Source organism: Canis lupus, chromosome 3, assembly GCF_011100685.1.
Source record: "Canis lupus familiaris isolate Mischka breed German Shepherd chromosome 3, alternate assembly UU_Cfam_GSD_1.0, whole genome shotgun sequence".
Classification (NCBI taxonomy): Eukaryota; Metazoa; Chordata; class Mammalia; order Carnivora; family Canidae; genus Canis; species Canis lupus.
The window spans coordinates 35,638,023-35,663,012 of record NC_049224.1 but is presented as its reverse complement, the minus strand read 5'-3'; the positions used below and the strand labels follow the sequence as shown (position 1 = coordinate 35,663,012).

General features: G+C 38.4%; 1 protein-coding gene across 5 annotated transcripts in view; it reads right to left on the bottom strand.

The window, feature by feature from the left end:
* UBE3A (ubiquitin protein ligase E3A) overlaps positions 1 to 15,047 on the bottom strand; it is a 95,780-nt gene extending 80,733 nt beyond the window's left edge. For 3 of the 5 annotated variants that reach the window (XM_038532584.1, XM_038532585.1, XM_038532583.1), the window contains exon 1: positions 14,529 to 15,047. The gene's annotated coding sequence lies outside the window, so the exon portion shown is untranslated. The remainder of the gene's footprint in view (positions 1 to 14,528) is intronic. The other 2 variants (XM_038532589.1, XM_038532587.1) reach the window with 2 other exon arrangements.
* Positions 15,048 to 24,990: the final 9,943 nt, after the last annotated feature.

The following is a 24,990-nucleotide window of genomic DNA, read 5'->3' as shown; positions in this document are numbered from 1 at the left end:
GTAAGAACCATGATAATTCACGCCCTTTAGTATGAAAATTATTTTTAAAAAATAACAAAATAACAAGTGTTAGCAAGGATGTGGAGAAACTGGAATCTTTTTCTGATTGCTGGTAGGAACGTAAAATGGGTACGGCTTTCATGGAAAATGATACGCTGATTTCCCCAAAAAATTAAACAGAATTACCATATGACCAAGCATTATCATTCCTAGGTATATACCCAAGAACTAAACATACAAGAAGAGCAATCCAAGTGTCCAGTGAATGAATGGCTAAACAAAATGTGGTATTTTTACATACAAGGAAATAATATTCAGCCTTAAAAGGAAGGAGGAGCTCCTGGGTGGCTTAGTGATTTGACCACCTGACTTGATTTCAGCTCAGGTCATGATCTCAGAGCCATGAGATAGATGGAGCCCAGCTTTGGGCTGGGAGTCTGCTTTGCACCTTCCTCTCCCCTCTCCTCCTGCATTCATGCTCCCTCCCTCAAAAATAAATCAAACTTAAAAGAAAAACAGAAATTCTTATACATGCTGTAACATGAGTGAGCCTTGAGAATATCACAGTAAGTGAAACAAGCCAGAAGCAAAAGGACAAATATTATATGATCACACTTATGTAAGTAGCTAGAACAGTCTAATTTTTAGAGACAGAAAGTAGAACAGTGGTCACCAGAGGCTGGAGAGAGGGGAAAGACAAGGAGGTGAGGAAGTGTTACTATTTGAATTTGGGATGATGAGAAAGTTCCAGGCATAAGTAAGAGTGATGGCTGCAAAACAACACGCATGTATTTTATGCCACTGAACTGTACACTTAAAAATGGTTTAAAATGGTGGATTTTATGTTATGTGTATTTTACAGTTAAAGAAAAAGAAACTGCAATGGGATTACACAACCATCAGAATGTCTGCCTTTTGAGAATATCAAATGCTGGCAAGGATTTGAAAGAACGGTGCTCGTGGGAATGCAAAATAGCATTAACTATTTGGAAAATAATTCCTTATAAATTCAAACATAAACTTATTATATGATCTAGTAATTCCAGTTTAAGTTGTTTACCCTGGATAAATCAAAGTATGTTCACACAAAGACACATGCAAAGAGTACCTTTTCTCACAACAGCCTAGTGGTGGAAAAAATCTAAATGTTCACCAAATAAATAAGTAAACTGTGGCACAGCCACACTATATTTGAAAAAAAAAAAAAAATTGATAAACACAAAATGGAGGAATCTCAAATACGTATTGAAGGAACAAAGCCAAACAAACAAAAAAAGAGTACATAACTTACCATATTATTTATATGCAATTCTAGAAAAGGGAAAACTAGCAAGCAGATCAATGGTTGCCCAGAGCCAAAAGGGAAGAATGAAAAAAAAAAATTTTTTTTTTAAAAAAGGGAAGAATGACTACCAAAGTAACATTTTTGGGGAGTAACTCAAATGTTCTGTATCTTAACTGTGGTAGTTGTTACAGTATACACATGCATCAAAATACATAAAACTGTATACTTAAAAAATGTATACATTATAGGATACAAATTATACTTCGTTTTTTTAGTTTATAAGTGGCATTTTGGAGTTCCTGGGTGGTTGAGTTGGTTAAGCATACAACTCTTGGTTTTAGTTTAGGTCATGATCTCAGGGTCGTGGAATTGGGCCCCAAACTGGGCTACATGCTCAACAGGGTCTGCTTGCAATTCCTCTCCCTCTCCCTATGCTCCTCCACTACTCTAAAATAATCTTTAAAAAAAAGAGAATAAAATAAAAAGGCAGCATTTTACATCAATGAGCAAAGGACCCCTCAAGTGGTCTAAAAAATTGGCTACCAAAGTGGGAAAAAAATGTAAGATAGGTATTTGTATACCATATCCAAAAACATCCCAAATGCATTCCAGATCTAAACTTATCATACCATATCCAAAAATTCACTTAGAACAGGTGACAGACCTAAATGTAGAACTAAAACTACAAAAGTCTTAGAGAAAACAGACATAAACCTTTATGACCTCAGATTAGGCAATGGTTTAACACCAAAGGCAACAAAAGAAAAATATGTAAGTTGGACTTCATCAAAAATTAAAACTTGGGTGCTTCAAGGAAACAATCATGAAAGTGAAAAGACAGCCTATAGCATGAGGAGAAATAGTTGGAAATCATCTATCTGATAAGGGACTTACATCTGAACATATAAAAAATGCTTAAAGCCCAGTAAAAAGAAAAAATTAAAACACAGGAAAGGATTTGAGTAGATCTTCTCCAAAGAGGGCCAATCAGCACATGAAATGTTATCATTAATCATTAAGCAAATGCAAATCAAAACCACAAAGAGAAACCTTCACACACAAAAATTACTAAAATAGAGACAATCATCTTTGGCATGGAAGTAGAGCTATCAGAAAGAACCTTCATACATTACTGATGCAACTGTAAAATGATGCAGTCACTTTGGAGGATTTTGGTAGCTCTTCAAAATATTAAACATAGATATCTCATGACCCAGCAGTTTCTCTAGATATATATATATACCCAAGATAGCTGAACATATATGTTCACACAAAAGTTTGTATATGAGTGTTTATAGCAATGTGATTCATATAAAAAAAGACACAATCCAAATATATTTATCAACTGATGACTGAACAGTTCATATATTCATAGTATAATACTATTCAGCCATTAAAAAAAAGTTAAAAATTCTATGTAAAAAGAAACCATACACAAAAGGGCTCGTATTTCATGATTTCTTATATATGAAAGATCTAGAACAGGCAAATTCATAGAAAGCATGCAGATTAGTGTTTGTAAGAGGCTGGAGGACAAGGGAATAGGGAATGACTACTAACAGGTACAGGGTTTCTTTTGGGGATGATGAAAATGTTCTATTAGTGGTAGTGAATATACTACAACCCAAATATACTAAAACTGAAATGTATGCTTTAAAAGGGTGAATCTGGGATGCCTGGGTGGCTCAGCTGTTGAGTGTTTGCCTTTGCCTCAGGGTGTGGTCCTGGGGTCCCGGGATCAAGTCCCATGTCAGGCTCCCTGCATTGAGCCTGCTTCTCCCTCTGCCTGTATCTCTGCCTCTCTCTCTCATGAATAAATAAAATCTGTATAAAAGATAAATAAAGGGTTAATCTTATGGTTATGTGAATTATATCTCAATAAAGTTAGAAACTGTAAAAACTACAGTGTTGTGTGTGTTTGTTTTAATTTCTCAAGAAAGGATAAAAGCTGCATGTACCTGTAGTTATGGATATACTTGTTTGGTATTTGCCAGGCAATTTTATGTTTTTCCACACTTACGTTGAACAACTGTTATGTTTTAGAATTAGCTAAGAAAGAGAGAGGAAACGTTCATTTATTTTTGTACTTAAAAATATACAGCTATCTACCTGTATTTCCTCAGTCGAAAATAATTCTACACACCAATATGGGGGGAGGGGGACAACCAACCAGGAAATAAAGGAGGCTCTCTGGAAATATGAAAATGTTGGAATTTTTGGTTTTATGATTTATAGGAATAATCTAATACTTAAAATTGAGAGTGTGCTGCAAATCTAGGTTGTACAATCAGTTATACGTAGGAGAACTCTGGGATCACAATCACTGTGCACTGGAAAAGAACTGAACTCTCTAAAGTAACAACTGGTCTGCCCTCCCTCTGGGTTCTGTGAACATTTTAGAAATTAATTAAATTATGCTTATTTACCTATCTGAATAACTATAGAAAGCAGACTCATGATTGGTCAATAATAAAACGTTATTTTCCCCCAACAAGGTTATCTTTACACACTTATTTTATCACATGACTTACAGCAGTGAGCATATCTTATCTAAGTGTAGATCAAGTGTCATCTATGGAGATCCTTTAGAAATTCTAAGTCACCAGAATTATTTCAATTTCCTAGTTTTAATGATAAATCACTCATTCTAGTCAACTATTCTATGAACTGAAAATAGAAGCAAATGTGCCACGTAGTCTCAAGGGCTTGCTACTGTGAAATTTTCCCCTGGGTTCTTTTTGCACTAATAGTTCATTTGAGTTCAATCTTATATAGTGCCTAACCTAAAATTAAACTCAGAATTATGCTAGCTTTCAGCCTGTGTTATACACGCACGCGCGCGCGCGCACACACACACACAAAGATGTATAGTACAAGATACTAAAATAACTAAAGGTAGGTGGGTTTTCCTTGAAATAATCATGAACATGTACTTGCAGGTTTATTTTATTTCACCTGTGTATCAAACTCATAAAATCTGACTTAAGGATAACAAAAGACCACTGGCTTCTAATTTAACTTCAAACTGCTTTTAAGAAAACTTACCACATATAATTTTAAGTGAACTAGACTGCTTCTATTAAAAACAGAAAATTGTTGTTCTAAAGACCAGCCATACTTGAAGGACATAAATAGTAAAAATTGAGGGCATTTAATTTTCTATTAATGTGCAGTAAAATACCTCAAAGTAGCTTCATTCTTTTGATTAGCTACCAACTGGAGTAATATTTCTAGAACAATCAGTACACGAACATTCATTCATTCACCCAACACTCACAAATGCTTGAAATTGCACATTAAAAAAAAGAGAGGGAACAATTCGCTGGCTCAGTAAGGTGGGACACCGACTCTTGATCTTGGGGTTGTGGGAGCCCCATATTTGGTTTAAAGATTACTGTAAAAAAATCATTTAAATAGAGAACCATTTACTTTTCTCATACAATCAACTCAATAGTAAAGAAATTACATAATTGCAGTTGAAATTATGTACTTAGAAAAAGCAGGATTCAATAACAGCATAATACAAGGAAGCACTAAAACCAGTGAGTACAAGAGGATTCTTCAGAGAAGGCTTCCCTGAGTAATACTTTGGAATATTTAGCACTATTCCCTGAGACCTAAAGGATGGGTGAAATTTGTTGCCCAAATGTGCAGTGGCAAAGGGTTTGGCAAAGAAACAGGTTGGACAGCTCAAAACACTGAAAAGGTCAGTACTATTGGATGGTTCTGTTCAATAGGGAGTGTGGAGAAAGGTAAGGCTGAGGAAGTAGAAAATCTAGATCACGTGGGACTTGGTTAACTAATAATGCTTTTTGAATTTTACTCTAAAAGCAATGGAAAGTCAAAGAAAAATGTTAAATAGAAAGTAACAAGGTTAGAATTATATTTTTAAAAGATCACTTGAAAAGACAGAATTGTAATTTGTTCACAATAATCCAAAAGAATTATAAACTATTAGAAATGATGGAGTTCATCCAAATTGATGGATACAAAATCAATACAGCAACAACCAAATGTTATTAAAAGATGCTATTTAAATGTAAAAACATTAATCAAATATCTAAGAACATGAGATATGTGTAAAAGGCACTTATGTAGAAAAATGCAAAATATAGAAGAATCAAATAAATAACAAGATAAACCACATCAATTCTCAATATATATTCAATGCAATTTCAAATAATATCTCCAAAGGAATCTGATAAACCAGTTTTAAGTGATTATGAAAGAATGAAAGTCTAAGAGCCAGGATAGTTCTGAAAATTAATAAAAGAGAGGCCTATATTCTCAGATTTCAAAGCTTAATATAAACCTATTTGAAATGAAACAATGTAGTACTGGTGTTTTAAAGAGAAAGACCAAAAAATTTTTAAAAAGCAAAAAAAAAAGAAACTAAAACCCAAGTACATGGCAGGTGATACAGGGGACAAAAAAAAAAAAAAAAAAAAGAGGGAAGAATTCAATATTTAATGTTGGAACAACTAGATTATCATATGAAAAAAAATCTGATTTCTGACTCCCTCCCACATGGACCTAAATGAAAAAAAGAAAAAAAAAAAAAAAAAAAACTCACAAGAACACAAAATCCTGGGCAGCCCCGGTGGCACAGCGGTTTAGCGCCGCCTGCAGCCCAGGGCATGATCCTGGAGACCCGGGATCAAGTCCCACGTCAGGTTCCCTGCATGGAGCCTACTTCTCCCTCTGCCTCTGCCTCTGCCTCTGCCTCTCTGTGTCTCTATGAATAAATAAAATATCTTAAAAAAAAAAAAAAAGCCCACAAAATCCCAAATAACATGAACCTCTTAACCCCTAGCAGACAATATAAAAGAGGATTTTAACAAAAAATACAAATCATAAAGGAAAAGACTCATGATTTCAACACTGAAACTTGAGATTCTATATCCCAAAAGAGAATACCATAATGGGCAAAAAGCAGTATTTTATTCTGATAATTTTCATGGCTGCGCTGAAAAATAAGAAGGTTGTATGAGATGATCCTCAAGGTCCCTTACAACAAATATACTGTATGAAAATGGCTCTTTCTTTTAAAACAATTCTTTAATTTACAAAACTTAAAAGATACCAAAAATAATAAAATTCATATCCATTTACCCACAATTTTCACCATTTAATGCAAATTAAAGTGAGGTAGAAAAAAAAAGGTATCATTTCACAGCCATCAAATTTGCAAAAATTTTAAAATAGGACAATCCCAAGTATGGGCTAGGATGCTGGAAAACAAAATACACATATATTGGTAGTAAAGTATATACTGGTGTATTGATTTCATTTAAGAATTAAAAAATATCTAATAAAGTAAAAGTTGTTCACAACCTATTCCCAGGGATTTCACTTTAATGAGTCTGCCCAATATCTCAACCAAAAAAAATGTGTAAACGCAATCACTGCATTTTTTATAACAAAAAGGGAAATAACTCAAAATATCCATCAATAGTGAAATACATTTTATACAGCCATATAATGGAGTACCATATGGCAAACTGAATAAACTAGACACACATCCACCAATACATATATCTCAAAAAAAATTTTTTAAAGGAATCTGATGAAAGATTCTGTACAATACAGTACCATTCGTAAAAATTTAAAACAGAACATCTATCACTTATGGATACTCGTACAGGGGTACAGTAAAAGTATAAACAATATGATGTATACTCAACCTCAGGATCGTTATTATCTAAGTAGAAAGAGGGTAATAGGACTGGGAAAGATTAGGACGATGTTGCTGTAAGTGAATACGTAAGACTGCATTTACTTCTCAAAGAATCAAAAGTGGAAGAATTTAATTCTGAATGGAATGAATATTTCCTATATTATTTACTGTATGTGTTAAGTATAATTAAAACATATATTCAAAGAGAAAAAATGAATATATATAGTATCTAAACTGAAAGTTACCTTTGAGATCATCTAACCCAATCTACTCTTATTAAAGGAAGATATCGAGATAACATAAAATAAATACTATTGTAGTCATGGCAGTTTTAAACACATGCTACATGTCTAAAATAGCACTTAGGGGAATTAAATCTTGATCACTTAAGAGAAACTTGTAAGGTAGGGATAAGCCTCAATTTCTCAAAGTTTGATGTCAGCTAGAATTACGGAGAACACAAACATACCCTTCCTACTAGGAAAGCCTTGTCAAATTCAGTACAGGGAGAGGCAGTAAAGTGGGGCCATAACATAGATAGGTCTTTGGCCCATTATCTAGGCTGACCCCTAGTCCTGTATCTACTTAAAATTAAAGTTCTGAAGCCTAGAGGATTTTGTTCCTGACCATTCTTTCTTAGTTCATCAACCCACAGTACATATCTAAAAGTAGTGCTCAACTCATCAAGCACCTACAAATATATAAAACTATACATGAAAAGAAAAAAAAATGAGACAGGCAGCAAATGTTTATTGTTCTCATAGAATCTTCAATCCAAGAGGAAAGAAAAGATTTAATTTCAGTTGAGATAAGTGACTTACCTATTTTCCAGTTGAGATCCAACTATTTTTAAGTTCACCCCTCCTTGCCTTTCATCTAGCCCACAAGTTGTAAGAAGAATTTTAGGAGTGAACTGACTCCCTTCTAAAGTTAAATGAGACCAGTTAGACTTTTTCCTGTTGATAATTTGAAATACAGTACTCTGGGCAGTAAAGAAATATACAATAATATCTGAAATGCAGAAATCTAGTTTTATGTATTTAAAACTAAAGTCAGCTTGGTTTTTCTAATATATTTCCTTAAGCATTCACATTTCAATACTATCTCCACTTTTTAAGCATTTCCATTCTGTCAAGCACAATGTATCCCTACCTTACCTACCAAACTTTATCCATTTAATTTCCTACTTTCCCTCTCTGTTTTTTAAAATATATTTAATGTGTCCTAGTCCATTTCAGGCTGCTAAAACAAAATACCACAGACTGGGTGGCTTATAAACAAACTTCTTTCTCATATTCCTAGGGCCTAAGAAACTGGCAAATTCAGTATCTGACAAGAACCACCTTCCTGGTTTACAGACAGCTAGCTGTCTGTCTGCTGGCTGGGTCCTCATACGGCTGAAGAGGGAACTCTGAAATCTTTTATAAGGCACTAATCCCATTCAAGAAGACTCTACTCTCATGATCTCACTTCCAAAAGGCCTCACCACCTAATACCATTACCATGGGCGTTACAATACCAACATATTAAATTTTGGAAGGATATAATCTTTCAGTCTATAGTAATATGTCACAGATATAGAAAAATGTGTAAGAAATTGAATATGAATGAAACAGCTTAAGTAATTAGGGAAACTTTCATTTCTTAGAAGTTTTAAATTTAGAGTATCTTAAACAGCATAGTTTCTATCATCAACATGGAATATAATGCAATGTCAGCTCACTTCAGAAAACTACAAGAGGGGATGCCTGGGTGGCTCAGTGGCTGAGCATCTGCCTCCTGCTCAGGGCATGATCCCGGAGTCCTGGGATCGAGTCCCATCAGGCTCCCTGCATGGAGCCTGCTTCTCCTCCCTCTTCCTATGTCTCTGTCTCTCTCTGTGTATCTTGTGAATAAATAAATAAAATCTAGAAAAAAAAAAAAAAGAAAACTATAAAAGAAAAATGTTACCCAATTACTCTTTGTGTGAAATAGATCAGTATACATATCACATACAACAGGTGCTCGAAAGATTATATTTTTCCCCAAACAAAACTTTATTTAACAAAGGTAAATAATCAACATCCTGATTTACGGCACATTATACGGTTATCAATATTGGCGCATATACACATACAGAAGCACAATAAATAGAATCCATAAGAAAAAATACTAAAATAATTAATAAGCTGGAAATACTCATGTTTCTCCCTATGACCCATTACCTTTATAGAGAAAACATTGGTGGGCATTTCATCCTTTCCCTTCCAAGGAAAAGGATTATGTTGTACATCTGACAAGAGAAAGGAAGTATTTGTTGGCAGTACGAAGAAAATTCCCATAGTGTTATCTACAGTGCTAGAAGTATCATCTCAGAAGAAAATGAATAACACCAGTTTTAAAGATGGAGCTAAAGAGTACAAGAGACAAAATGTGACATTTATCCATATTGAATGGTAGATACATGATTGTTACATTATTCTCGGTACTGTCTGCATATTTAATTCAGAGGATAAATTCAGAATTTATTCTGAATTACAAAGAATATAAAAGTAAATATATTAAGATAGTGGTTACAGGCCACAAAAACAATTCTAAAACTATCCTCTCACATCCAAGAATAGAAGTCTATTATATTAGAAGCTTGAAATGGATAAGATATCCCTCTTGATACAAGAAGTCATCGCATTAGCAACAAAGAGTTACAAGCCTGCATACTGCAGAGACAGGTCAATTTTTTTTTCGTTTTATTTCTGTAATATAAAAGGATCTGTGCTTGACTAACCTCAACTAACCTGGAAGAGTATAGAAAGTCAACTTCTGTATCACACTTAACTGTTAAGAGTCACATTAAGCTCCATACTGGCCAAGGAGTTTCATTTAAGGAACATTTTATCCTATTTGTATAATAAGTGTTGAGGGATCAAATGCAACTTCCATGCTTTTATTTGTGGCATAGATGCTGACTTTTAATAAAGTCTTATATAGGATTTTTTTCTATGATCCAATGTGATGTCTTGTAGATTCCAGCAGACTTACTAGGTTTGAACTTCAGGAATAATCTTACCAAGTAAGAATCTATGTCAACCTTATGATTCACCTGCCATTTATCAAAGTAACAAGAGGTCAAGAAGTAAAGGTAATTACAGAAGGAATTTGACTAAGGATTAATGATACCAAATAGTGCATCAACAATTTTTTTTAAAGATTTTATTTATTTATTCATGAGAGACATAGAGAGAGGCAGAGAGACAGGCAGAGGGAGAAGCAGGCTCCATGCGGGGAGCCTGACGTGGGACTCGACCCCAGGTCTCCAGGATCACGCGCCGGGCTGAAGGCGCACTAAACCACTGAGCCACCCGGGCTGCCCCCGCATCGCTAATTATTAAGATCTATTGTTTATTTCAAATGTAGTTAACAAATTTAAAATAAATTCACGCACTAAATATTTCCCAAAATAATACTTCTGGAAGTACGAAAAGTTTAAAAATGTTTATAGAGAAAAGCATGTAAATACACCAAGGTTCCAATCATGTGTTTACCACTAACCAACTTTGATTTCTTGGACAAGTCACTAAATCATGTATAAGGTCACTTTATACAGTATTATTCCAATGTTTGAGAATGACCACATCTGAAAAACAATCCTTTGAAACAGACAAAGCAAGTATCACCTTATTTAACAGAAGTTAACAGAACATAGGCTTTGAAAGATAAATGACCTGCTAGGACCAGATAGGAAGCTAGATGGGAAGGATGAACCCATGATCTTCTGACACCAAAGTAAGTGCTTCTTCCTCCACATCAGTGGTTCTTGGTGGCTTTTGTTCACTGAACCTGTTGAGACTCTGAAACTTAAAATTTATATATAATTTAGGGAGTTCACAGTCATGAAGCTTAGAATCAAACAGTAACAACTGTCAGCTAAATCTCATTTGCAAACAGCAATATTACAAAAAACAAGTATTAGTTTTTTTTCATTCTCAGATTGGCCTTAAACTTAAAAAAACTTTAACTTATTATCCATAATGGTGTTTACTTACTAAAGATAACTTAGATAAAAGCACACTATAGGTAACATTTCTGAGAGTAAATGAAAATGAAAGCCGGTATAAATATTTATTATTTATAAATATGTATTTATGTATTTAAATTATGACATTATATAGCACCTTTAAATATTTTAAACACCTGTTCCATACACAAGATATGTTTGTACATTAACATCATTTCTATTTACTGTAGTTTTAATTGACTTCCTTTATTAGAAGAAAAAGCCCCATTTCCTGCACTGTTATGCTCAGAGAAGGCCCAAAGATGGCATCTTAGGAAGTCTGTCTTCCTATAATAGTGTAGAAAACACTCAAATAGAAGCAAACTACTCCCTTTAGGTAGGAGAGGACATGTGCCACTGTGTACAAAGAGTCCTGAACTCTAGTCCAGAGACTCAGACTGTGGTTCTAGCTCTGCTACTGGGTGGCCTTAAAAAATCATTTTAAAGCTTTGCAGTTCAAGTTCTTCAGGTGTAAAATGGAGTGCCTGGCCTCAAGAACAGTCCTACTCACCTTTGAAACTTCTATAAATCTAGAACCAGAAGACAATCACCCCAGAAAAATATCAAAGTCTTTATGGACAACTACCAAAGTAAATTTCATACACACACGCGCGCGCGCACACACACACACACACATACTGTGCCCGATTTTGGGTTATGGAGTAGGACCAAGGTATAAAGGCATATAAAGTATATCACATGTGCCAAATAGTTGTCTAAAAGCGTAAAACAATATTCTTTAGAATAGCAGCTGCAGGCAGGAAGTGTTGGGTCCACAGAACTGCCCTATGACCAAAAGCACAGATGAGGCTCCCTTGTGTGATAGACTTCACAAAACATGGTGTTAAGTGGAGAAAGTCCTCTAGACTATAAGCCTCCAAAGGACAAACACACAGTTTCCTGTCTTTGTAGCTCCTACACCTAACCCTCACAGCAGTCACAGTAGGTACCCAATAACGTTAGCTATTTACTGGTAACTAATTCATCCACACTCTGGCAACACACTTTCTAGTAATCTCTAGAAGTCCCTGCCCTTAAAGGGAATTCATAGGTAGTGAGAATGAAAATAACGTAAAAGATAACATGGTAAGAGTTCACTGTGTGTAAGGTGAGAATAATATTAAGAACAAAAAAACGGTGTTTCAGGAAGATTTCAAATGATAATACTTATTGAGGGCTGAAGTGTCAGACATTTTACGAACTCTAATCCTTGAAACTGAGTTAGTTTCACCACCCCATTTTACAGATGACAAAACTGCAGCTCACCAAGACTAAGTAACTTTCTAAGATCAAACAAGTAAGGTTGAGCCCAGAAGTAAAAATGGAATCTAATTCCAAAGCTATCTTCCCTGTATACATTATAATGTCTGAATTTATCTTTTCATTTGCAGTGGGGGCAGAGCAGGGAATGTCAAAATCAGCCAAAACTCTGTTATCCCGAATTATCCTAAAAAGAGAAAACTTGTCTTCACTCATAAAAAAAATCAAAAAACTAATTTCTTAACAGATACCTATGTACTTAATGTAATGTCCCTGTTTTGACCAATACTAGTTTAGATATAAACAAAAATGTGCAACATGACAAGTACATAACCAATAATCATTTAAGAAAATAAACATCTGTAAATATTTCAAGTGTTTGGGTTGAAAAATTTAGATATGATGCATAGTTTTGGATTATTCCACTGACTGCTTATTTGAAATGGCAAATCATTTCAGATGTGTGGGGTGATTTTTTTTTTTTCTTTTTTGGAGGGGAGAGAGGAGTACCACTTTAAAAATGATCTAAAGTTTAAGAAATACAACTGATTAAATGTTAAAATCCAATTTTAAATACCCAATAAACCTTATTACATGAGCTGGGCAAGTGGGATGAGAATGTGTCTTCCTCACACTTCTAATAAGCATACTTAAGAAGGTATTTTTTTAAGCCATGAAAAAAATGTACAATTTCAGAGAAGTAAAACAAAAACAGCTTACAAAACCCCTGAAAAGGAACCAAAACATTGTAATATTGTAATTTACTCTGTAAAGTCCTCAAGAACTAGGCAATGTCCAGACAACAGTGTACATAATACTTAGCATACTAGATAATATATATTGATACAAGACTTCCTTAGTTTCCAGTCCCATTCTTGTAAGGAGAAGGTCATTATTTCTTGAATTTATTTCTTGCTTTTGTTGTCATGATTATTAGTTTCTTTAAAAGGCTTCAGGTTCATTCTTTGGTCTTATCAGCATCATCGTGAATATTGTATTCATTTTATTACAAATGTGATAACCCGATTTATAAGCACCATCTACCTCTAAAATTATTTCTATATATATCATGACAAAATTATACTTTTATCTTTCTAAATTCTAAATTTTTACATGGCTTACACAATAATCTGAGTACTTATTAGTCAGAGATTATGAATAAACACTTCTTATCCTTCTTGTCTAATTCACTCAAGATATTTATTGGGTATCCACAGTGACTCTGACAGGTAACTTTTTAACAGTTATACTTCCAAACTCTAGGTCCTTTCCATTTCAGGCCCTTTTCTTCCCCCCAGAATATTCTGGAATAATTTCCTGCTTCTTTCAATATTGCAGGCAGTGGAATTCTCCAAAATTATGGGTCATATCCATATTCCCCTCATATTTACGGAGGGTAACTATGGACTGTAAATCCCATATTACTATTCTTTTACATTTCAACAGCACCCTAGCCACTTAATAAATAGAATCCCAGACAGATTTAGTAATGTTTCTATTTTAGTATGCCCACTGGTCGTTTTTAAAAATTCAGAGACTAAATTATCTTTGAAGGAGTCTAAGTCTACATTAAAATCATTTCTAACAATTTTATTGATTAAAGCATTTGCCACGTTCAATTCTCACTTTACCAACAAAACCTCCACGCCATGACGAAGAAAGAGTCCTTTTCATTTTCTCAACTGAAAAGGGAAAGTAAAAAATGCCAACTGTTTGCAGGTTTGCATTTAAGGGAATTTCTGGCAAACCCGGTAACTCACGTTTAACATGAAAACGCGGATAATCTGTGGACGCGACCCGGGGCTCGATTTCCCACTTCATCCGCCCTCCCCCCCAACCCCACCCCCGCCACCGTCCACCCCCAAATCCCAACCCACCGCAGCGCCAGGCTCAGCATTTTTCACCCACGGGGCCGAGCCCTCAAGAAAAACTCTCCCCTCGGGAGGAGAGGGCCGGCCCTACCAGCCCGGCTCCGGCCTGCTCCGCGAGCCCTTCCACCGAGGCCAACTCTCGACGCCCTGCACGCCCCGCCCCGGGCCCGCTCGCGTCCCCTCCGGCCACACCACCCTCCCTCCGGCCCTCGGCCAGGACTGACAGTTACGGAGGCAGCCGCCGCCGCCGCCGCCACCGCCACCAGAGGCCTAGTCCTGGCAGCAGCCGCCCCCCCCCCCCCACCGCCGCGCGGTCCGGGGGCCTCCCACCCTCCCTCCCAGGCCCCGGAAGGCGGCTCGGCGACACGGACGACGTCGGGAACGGCCCCCGGCCACACTGACCTGCGGTCGCCCCCGCGCCCGGGCCGTGGCCCTCGCAGCCGCGGCTGCCTCACTGGTCGCAGTAGCCTTCGCTCGCCGCCTCCGCCCGCCACCGCCTCGTTCCCTGTCGCTGCCGCCACCGCCGGGGCTCATGCGGGACCCGCGCTTCCTTCTCCGGAGACGGAGGCCGGGAAAGGGGGCGCCGGGGCCGCAAGAGAACCCGAGCTCGCCGCCAGCCGCCGCCTGTCCGCGCTGGGGAGCTGCGGGGCCCGCCGAGCCGGGGCTGGGCTGCGGACTGCTCCGAGCGCGACCCCGAGACGCGCCGAGGGAGGCGCCGCCGCCCGCTGCCCGAAGCGTTGGGTCCGCAAGATGAAGCCCAAGTCCGAGGCGGCGGCGGAAGGCGAGCGCGCAGGCCGGCGGATGGCTAAGTGGCAGCGGGGTGCGTGAGCGGGAGGAAGGCGGTGTGTCGAGGTTCCGGCGAAGGGGATTCAGGCTCTGTCGTCTACTGCCAGTCACCCCGAACCCAGCGCCACCATCTTGGAAAAAAACGCGGATCTCGCGGCCGCAGCGCAAGCCGGGAGGACTGGCTGGGCGGGCCGAGTATCCCAGCAGGCAGCGCGCGCCGCCCGGCCGGGCGAGAGCTCCGGGCCGGGACGCAGCGACGTGAGGCGGGGCTGGGGTGCGCGCGGGCGGGCGCAGCGCTGTGCCCCGCCCTCTCACGCCGGCTCCGCCCCCTGCCTTCTTGCCGTCGTCGCCCGCGCAGGGCCTGCTGGGAAGGGGAAGTGGCTCGGGGCTCCCTGGAGTCCTACCAGGGCTGGTCGCCATCTTGGGACGAGGCAGAGGAGTTCGTGTTTCCATGGAGCCACCTCTGTCTGTGGTGGCTCTATCCCCGCGGAAAGAAGGGGGTAACGCCGGGAGCCCCCTGGAGCCCCTGGGAGGGCTGGACGGCCCCCTGGTATACCCAAGTCCAGGGACGTGCTAGGACATAAACGCTCCCGATGTTAACCGGGATGGGTCCGCCGGGGGGCGGGGGCTGTGATGGCTTCCAGCCCCGCATAGCGGGGCCGACGCCTCCGGACACCGGGCCTTCGATCTCAGCCCCTTCCCGTCAGGCGGCAGCTGTAGGTCCTGCTGTGGTACCCCGAGAGCGTGAGCCACCTTCAGGGGACAAGGTCATCTGCTTGGGCCTCCCGCCGACACAATGTCATCACTGTAGTCGAAGGTGAAAGCCCATCCCTTGGCAGGTTGTTAGGAGATGGTGGCCTCGTGGTCCACACCAGCCGGGGGGATGCTGATTCCATCCCCGTGACAATTGAAGCCACTTAAAGCCATGCGTCTTCATACTATCAAGGTCACCTTTTTATTTAAAAGGGCTTATTTTATGGCTCTGCGACACTTAGCAAAGCTGTAGTGGGATCACTAACAAACAGTATTCCTAATGGCTTACGACTTCGCTAAGCCCCGAAATACTATATAGATCCCATTCATCTGATACTCAATTTTTTTTAAATCAACAGTCTTACATAGCACTGTATTTAACTGCCATTCTTAGAACATTATAAGTCAGATATATGGATACGGCTTCCCAATTATAACCTGTAAAAAAAAAAAAAAAAAAAAAAAAAAACGTAAAAAATAAGCTAGTGGAATTTAAATTATCCCAGAACAATTAATGATAAATGACAGTATTAAATCATGTCCGATTTTTAACTCGGTTCCTTACTCTTTTTTTCATTTTCTCCCATTAACAGATCCTCATTTGAAAACAATTTGCAGTTGTATTTAATGGGATAGTTAAAATCGTAATCTTTTAAGGAGTTTCTTTGCCTATAAGATAGGCAAATAAGATGAAAATCTTTAAAGATTTTTGTTGAATAATCAAAGCAAAATGTTACTGCAGTACCTGGCATGTGAAGATACTTCTAACTATTATTAAGTAGAAATTGCCCGAATAAATGAAACGTGATTTTATATAACCTGGTGCATCAAAATGGAACAAATTCCTGAGTCTCAAAAAGTTAAAGACTGAAGAGAAATAAATCTGCTCTTAGTTAAACTTTGGAATGACTAGGTCTTTAAAATAAAGGATCTCAAGTCATCCTTTGAATATGGAGAAATTACACATAGGCCTTTTTAGTTCATGAATTGGTATTTTGTGTGACATTAGTGTCAGACCTGATTCAAGAACCCACTGTGGGGACGTCTCGGTGGCTCAGTGGTTACACACATTTTTTTTTAATTTTTATTTATTTATGATAGTCACACAGAGAAAGAGAGAGAGAGGGGCAGAGACACAGGCAGAGGGAGAAGCAGGCTCCATGCACCGGGAGCCCGACGTGGGATTCGATCCCGGGTCTCCAGGATCCCGCCCTGGGCCAAAGGCAGGCGCCAAACCGCCGCGCCACCCAGGGATCCCCTCGGTTAAACGTCTGCCTTTGGCTGAGGGCGTGACCCCGGGTCCGGGGATAGAGTCCCTTATCCGGTGCCCTGTGAGGAGCCTGTTTCTCCCTCTGCCTGTGTCAAATTACTGGCGTATTGACTGACATATGAGAGGTGCTTAATAAATGTTAGGGCTTAGTAATAATAATAGTATTATCAATACTGTTGATTAGCATTACACACTTCATGAACTCCACACCTTCACCCTGATTCCTGCAGATTTACCTAAATTTGCACTCACCCTGATCTCCTGTCTTTTTCTTTTAATAAATTTATTTTTTATTGGTGTTCAATTTACCAACATACAGAGTAACACCCAGTGCTCATCCCGTCAAGTGCCCCCCTCAGTGCCCATCACCCATTCACCCCCACCCCCCTGCCCTCCTCCCCTTCCACCACCCCTAGTTCGTTTCCCAGAGTTAGGAGTCTTTATGTTGTCTTATGCCTTAAAGTGTGAGCCATCCTTTTTCTACAGAGTTTTTTTTCCCCCTTCGGTGGGAGGTGGGAAAGAATCTCAAGACTCTTAATCCCTTAGTTGTTTCCCTCTCTTCTTCATAAATTCTCCCTCTACTAATTCTGTTCCTTCTATTTGGAAGAGCTATCTGTACTTGTCATTTCTAAGTCCCTCTTTACATTAGCATTTGCCCCCATTTTACTGTATACACTGCTTGTGTTAATGTCTGTAATAGCACAATGGCCAAATCTGAAAGTTGCTTCTCGGTGTTCACGGTATCTGACCTTTTTGCAGGCTCACACACTGGTTCCATCACCCCACATTCTCCAGCCTCTTTCCATGTGTCTTGGGCCCTCTTCTTGAAGTCTTCTTTGCAGAATGTTCTTCCTTTCCATCCTTGTTTCTTTTTTGCCCTCTGTATTATGCAGTCTCCGACAGTACCACATACATATACTCTTCCTCTTCATTTATTTCAGTCAGGGATCAAGTCTGAATCTTGAATATTGATCTCACTCCAAACCAGACATATCTTCAACCCCTTATTGGAAATCTATACTGGATGTTCTATAGCACCTCAAAACTCGGCATGTCTAAAATCAAACTACTCATTTGTTCCATTTTCCACCACTAACTAGGACGGGAATAATTTTGGAGAAGAGCAGATTTTGGAAGAACAAGCAGGAATTGGGTTTTGCAAATGTTAAGTTAGAGATGCCTCTATCCTTGTAGTGGATATCTGTAATAGAGATTGACTGCTAGTTGACCCCTAATATACATTCTCCTATTCATTCATGATAATGGATTTATCTAGCCAGACACATGGTTGCCTGTAATAAGCTCTCTAAATGTGGCCATGTCAGTAGGTTCTGGCCATTGAAACGATGTGAGCAATTTCTAGATGATACTCTAAAATAAATGGGATGCCTTTTTTCCCTTTGTCCCTTTCTGATGATGGGAATGTGAGCTATTTTGTAGGTACAAGGTGGATCCCTGAAGACTTTGTGAGTCACAGAGCTTTAGTGTGAGACAGCTAACTTCTATAATCTGCATGGTTATTCTAGATACCTTTTACTGAAGCTGAACTCGTATCCTAATATCCAAATGAAGAAATCAAGGAGGCGTTTGGATGTGGATATCTGGAGTTAAGGGAGAATGAAACCAATTCATCCTACATTTCCTGACTTGATGGCTCTCATCTGTGGCAGTCCTCAATCACAATAATGTTAGTAATCCAAGATTTCTTCCTCTTCCTCACTCTCCTGGCAAATTAGTATGGAAAGTCACATACTCCTTAAAGCACCAGTTTTAAAAATAGGTAGCATAGCAAAATGGTTAAGAGCACAGGCTCCAAATTTATTAGCAAATGCAAAAATGCCAGGCAAAATCATAAATCCCTCCCTGGATTTATTTTTCTCATCTGAAAATGGGGTTATTGTGAGTATTAAGTGTTAATATATGTAAAGGTTTTAGAATAGTGCATAATTAAAGTGCCCAGCACTTAATTTTTTTATCTGACGCAAATCCCAGTTCTGACAATTACTAGATACAGAACCTTCAGTTAAATAAACCTCCAATTAATGTCTTTGTTTCCTCACCAATGAAGTGGGTAAAATAATAGTACTAATCTCATAGGGCCACTGTAAGTCTTCATGCATCCTTTTAATATATGTTTATCAGACAGATACAATGACCAGCACTGTTCTAGGTGTCAAGAATACAGCAGTAAACAAAGCCTGTCCTCATGGGATTTAGGATCTAGTAGAGAAAAACAACAAATCTGGTGTATCAGAAGTGATAAATGCTAAGGAGAACTGTAGAACAAGATGAGGACGACAGAGAATGCCACAGGATGGCCAGAGTGGTGTCATTGAAAAGGTGACATTTAAGCTTGACAGAAGTGACAGAATGAGATGTAGGGTATAAGGGAAAAAGCATTCCAGGCAGAGAGGGCCCTGAAGCAGAAAGGTGCCTACAGCAGCCTAGGACTCCCTAGAAAATTTGTATACTCCTCCACATACACACATACACAGTATCTGAAACAAAGTGAGAGAGTTGAGATGAGCTCAGGGAAGTCAGAGTGGGCCACAGTCCAGGCTATGTACCTCATCCTGAGGACATGGGTATTTGCACTGAATGAGGTGGAGACGACCTAGAAGTATTTGAGAGAGTTACAACAAACTTAACCCATTGGAATCATTCTGGCTATTGTGTGGAAATGGGCAGACAGCACGTGTGAAGTGTTTAGTGCCTGACATATAGGACATGTTCGATAAGTGGTAATAAACACTATTATTATTACTAGCTATGATGGTTATTATTATTATAACATCCATTTCCTTTTATACAATCCCACGGATACTACCTTAATTTAGATCCTTAGTGTTTCTCACTTGAACTCAAATGTAAGCCCTGGAAAGGCAAGATCATACTACCTTATTCATTATTATATCTTCCAAATGCAACACAATGCTGGTCCATATTACAGTGCTTCGCTACTGAAGCTCACTGTGGAATGTTTTTTAAGGAAACAAATATGATTTCATTGCATCCTTGCCTGAATCTGTCACTGGTTCTTTACAGCTTTCTGGAAAATGTCCAAACTCCAAGACCAAGCCCCATTGGATGTGGGCCCTGCTTTCCCTTCCAGCACCAACTTCTTCCACTCTGCACATGAATCCATTGCTGGAGCAGTTCTCTAAACACTTTCAAAAAGTCATTTGAAGCTCTTTTACATGCAATTTCTTGTTGTTTTTTTTTTTTTTGATTTTCCGATTGCAATGTAGTTAACAGTGTTATATTAGTTTCAGGTGTACCATATAGTGATTCAACAATTCCATGTATTAGTACTCATCAAGACAGATGCACTCCTAATCCCCTTCAACACCAAAACTAAAGACCATCTGGGAATGGAAGATACTTACAAATGATATATCTGATAAAGGGTTAGCATCTAAAATATACAAAGAACTTCTACAACTCAACACCAAAAACCAAGTAATCCAATAAACAAATGAGCAGAAGACATGCATAGACATTTCTTCAAAGAAGACCTACAGATGACCAATAGACACTGAAAAGATGTTCAACATAACTCAACATCAGGAAAATGCACATCAAAACCACAACGAGGTATTGCATCACACCTGTCAGAATGGCTAAAATTAACAACATAAGAAACAAGTATTGGCAAGAATGTGGAGAAAAAGAAACACTCCTGCGCCTCTGGTGGGACTGCAAATTGTGCAGCTACTATAGGAAAGAGTGTGGACGTTCCTCAGGAAGTTAGAAATAGAATTACCATATGATCCAGTAATTGCATTACTATTTATCAAAAAAATGGGAAAACACTAATTCAAAGGGATACATGCACCCCTGTGTTTATTGCAGCATTATTTACGGTAGCCAAACTATGGAAATAGCATAATGGGTTCATGGATAGATGAATAAAGAAGAGGTGATATATACGTATATGAATATTATTCAACCATTAAAAAAGCAAGAAATCTTTCATTTGTAATGACTAGGATGGAGCTACAGAGTATAATGCTAAGCAAAATAAATCAGAAAAGACAAATACCATATGATTTCACTCATATGGAATTTAAGAAACAAAACAAATGGGAAAAAAGAGAGAGAGAAACCAAGAAATAGACTTAACAATAGAGAACAAACTGATAGTTACCAGAGGGGAGGTGGGTGGGCAGATGGTGAAATAGGTGATGGGTATTAAGGAGGATACTTGTAATGAGCATAGGGTGATGTATGGAAGTGTTGAATTGCTATATTGTATTTTTTAAAATATTTTATTTATTCACGAGAGATACAGAGAGAGAGGCAGAGACATAGGCAGAAGGAGGAGAAGCAGGCTCCCTGCAGGGAGCCCGATGTGGGACTCGATCCCAAGACTCTGAGATCACGCCCTGAGCTGAAGGCAGATGCTCAACCACTGAGCCACCCAGGTGTCCCATGAAGTGCTATATTGTACAACTGAAACTAATATAATACTGTATGTTTACTGGGATTTAAAAAAAAAAGTCATTCAAGAAAAAAGCCTGGAAGTGCTATCATGCTTTGACCTTGGTCATTTCAGTCTCTTTGTGCCTACCTTAAACCCAGTTGGAGAGTAGGTGGAAAAGAGTTTCATTGAATACCAGCTGCTGCTACTGCTGCTAATCTGAGCTGTTCTGAAAAAAACAGTTCCACTGGAATCAATGAACCCATCCTTAGAAATTTTGCCTTCTGACAAGTGAATCATTTAGTTCTTTGAAATCATTCACATTGCATTCCTATGTCTAAAACTATTTTTAATACTTATTCTAACAGGAATTCTAACAAAATACTTTTTTAAATCTAAGAAAGGGCATTGGTTAAATAAAATCAATTATTAAAAATGGTGCAGACTACACTTTTTTCTTCAGGATATAAACAAAAGAAGATATCTGGCTATGGAAGAATAATGAATATTGTTTTCTTTAAAAAAAAATTTGTTCATTTATTCATGAGAGAGACACACACAGAGGCAGAGACACAGGCAGAGGAAGAAGCAAACTCCATGCAGGGAGCCCCACGTTGGACTCAATGCCGGGACTCTCAGATCCCACCCTGAACCAAAGGCAGAGGCTCAACTGCTGAGCCACCCATGAATATTGTTTTCAATTGATAAGCAATATTTCCTTTTTTTTATTCTTGCTTGACACCAACAGTACAAAATTATTAAAATGATAAAATTTACTATTGGACTCTGGACTCTAAGATTGCTTCAAACAATTTTATACCTAACCCTTGCCTTTTTTTGTTTGTTTTTAATTTTGCTTTGTGACAGTAAACCATCATTTTGATATAGAAAGACAAAGGCTTTTTAAGACAACAATGTAGATATTATTCATGTCATAAGATGTTTTATGTTTTGTTTCAATTTGGTTGAGCATGGTACTAATTGCATCTGTATTTTAGTATTTAACACGGAGTTTCTGAAATGACAGTTTATTTCCACAGATTACATTTCTATACCCTTTTGATGCTAGTTGTCTGAATAAATCTCATTAATTCTTATAACAATTTTGAGTTTATACATTTTATGGATTAGGAAATTAAGCTTAGAGTAAGTAACTGTATGTCTTACAGCTGAAACCTAGTAGAGGTAGGATTTAAATTCAGGTGTGTGTGTGTGTGTGTGTGTGTGTGTGTGTGTGTGTGTGTGTTATTGTTGTTGCTATTTTCCCAGAAAATAAAATAATTTTTTAAAATTCAAATATATTTTATTGAAATGCTTTTTTAATCATTCAGTCATCCCTAACAGTATTACAATTTTCTCTGCTTTTCAAAAGTAGAATGTTCCTATGAAATCTTTCATAAGCTGAAATGACATAAAGCAAAAAAAAGCAATTACCATTAATTTACATTGAAAATCTTTTTAGCATTCCCAGACCCAAAAAAAAAGAACCTCTCATAGGCTTTTCAGATACCTTAGAAAACATCTTGCTAATGGATGACACAATGAATGGAAATAAAAAGTAAAGATTCTCATAGACACAGTTAAAAACTATGGCAGATGCTGAGATGCTAGTGTAGTTCCTAGAGAAGAAGCTGGTGATGACACTATCCCCTGCTCTGGGCATGCGCTGCTTCTATTATGGCTAGCTGCAAAACAAATACTGAGCACTATTTTCACTGCAACTTTTTTTTTTTTTGTAAAAGTAAAAATCTTCAGATTTCTTTCAGTTAGTAAAAATAGGTATGTGCTAATGTGTGTCTTTCATAAAAGCAAAGTGGTGTAACATGAACTTTCAGAAGCAGAGGATACTTGTATACCAGAACAATATTCTCAATTGTTACCCCAACAGAAACCTCCTTCTCCATATTGTTCAACCCAGAACTCAGATTGTGAGAGCCTCAGCCAAACTAATCTGCCACCACTCCCTTCCAGCACTCAGTTCTATTTTGTGATGTTGGATGAGCTGCTTAACTTCTTAAAGCATCAATTTCTTCATTTGTAAAGGGGATGATATGAATAATGATTAAGGAGACCATGCATTGCTAAGGACTTGACTCTGTCTGGCACATGACAAATGCTCAGTAAATGTTAATGAATGAATGGGTGAATAAATGAAATTGTCTTATTTTGGGGTTCCCCAGAAGCAGATTTGAGGCAATAATTTGAGTACAAGTATTTTCTTTGGGAGGTAATCACAGAAACTTTGGTAGGGAAGCAAGGAAATGAGTTAGGGAAGGAGAACAACCAAAAAGTGTGCATTATCAATCAAGTATCCACTGTGGGTGATTAGTGCTTAATTCTGCTGAGGAACTCTGAGAGTAAGTGTAGAATATTCACTTCACAGTTATCCTGTCAATAGGGAGAGGGAGTTTTTTATACACTGACTGTCCCAGTGACTGCTCACCTGCTGGCTTGCTGCAGTAGGGGCATGGCAGTTCCAGCTGGTCAGAGAGTGCCCAAAGAAAAAAAATGCAAATGCTGGCAACAGGAACTAGGATTGGCATGTGCTATGTTGATAAGACCCAGGTTACCAACAGCATCTGCTACATGAATAAATGCACAAATAAACAAAGGGACAAATGAGCCAAATCTGATGAATTTACCACATTCAGATGGCCTGTCATGGTTGCAGGTTTAGAAGCCTGTTAGGGCAGTCCACCAACCAAATTAACACTAACTAAGCTGAGAAGATAGAATTTTAAAATCAGAATGCCAATTTGATTTAAATAGAGAAATAATTATTACAGGGACTGGAATACTGACAGTGCATACGACCAGAACATTCTTTCCCTGTAAGAAGATGTACAGGGCCCTCAATAACAGATACTTGCTCATGAAGCTTGAGATCTAGACAAAGGGAGTTGGAGGAACTGAATTTTGATGACAGTAAGCTCAAATACCCAATATTTTCAACTTCCATTAGGAATCATCTTGACACGGGGCACCTGGATGGCTCAGTCGATTAAACATCCAACTCTTGATTTTGGCTCAGGTCATGATCCCAGGGATGTGAGATCAAGCCCCATGTCAGGCTCTGTGCTGGGCATTGAGCCTGCTTAAGATTTTCTCTCTCTCCCTCTCCCTCTGCTCCTCTGCATCCTCCCCACCAAAAGAATCATCTTCACTGGCCAACATCCCTAAAGAAGATTATATCCAGCATTTCCTAGGCCAACTCTATTCAATGTTTCCACCAATGACTGACTCTTTCTTTAGAAATGCCACATTTCAGTTACATTTTTCAGATCTGGAAGCCAATTCCCTTTTTTAAAAAAGTGACTTATGCAACCTCTGCCCGGTCCATATGTGGCTTATCCAGAAGTGTAACACTTAAAGGTCAATCTTATATTCCTTCCTTTCCATTTTTGTGGTACTTCTCCCAGTTAGCACTGAGTACCAACAATATTATGCTTTATTACCTAAATGCTTGTAATCTCCTCTCATCCAGAGGTTTTTTCCTACTAAGTACAGTCTGAACTTCAGACCTCTCAAACTTATGAAACCTACTAACTAGCTCCCAGGAGTTTTTCTATTTCTCTTTTTATGACAATTGTTTCTCATATGAAACATGCCATAGCTGTTCTTACTTCACCATTTCC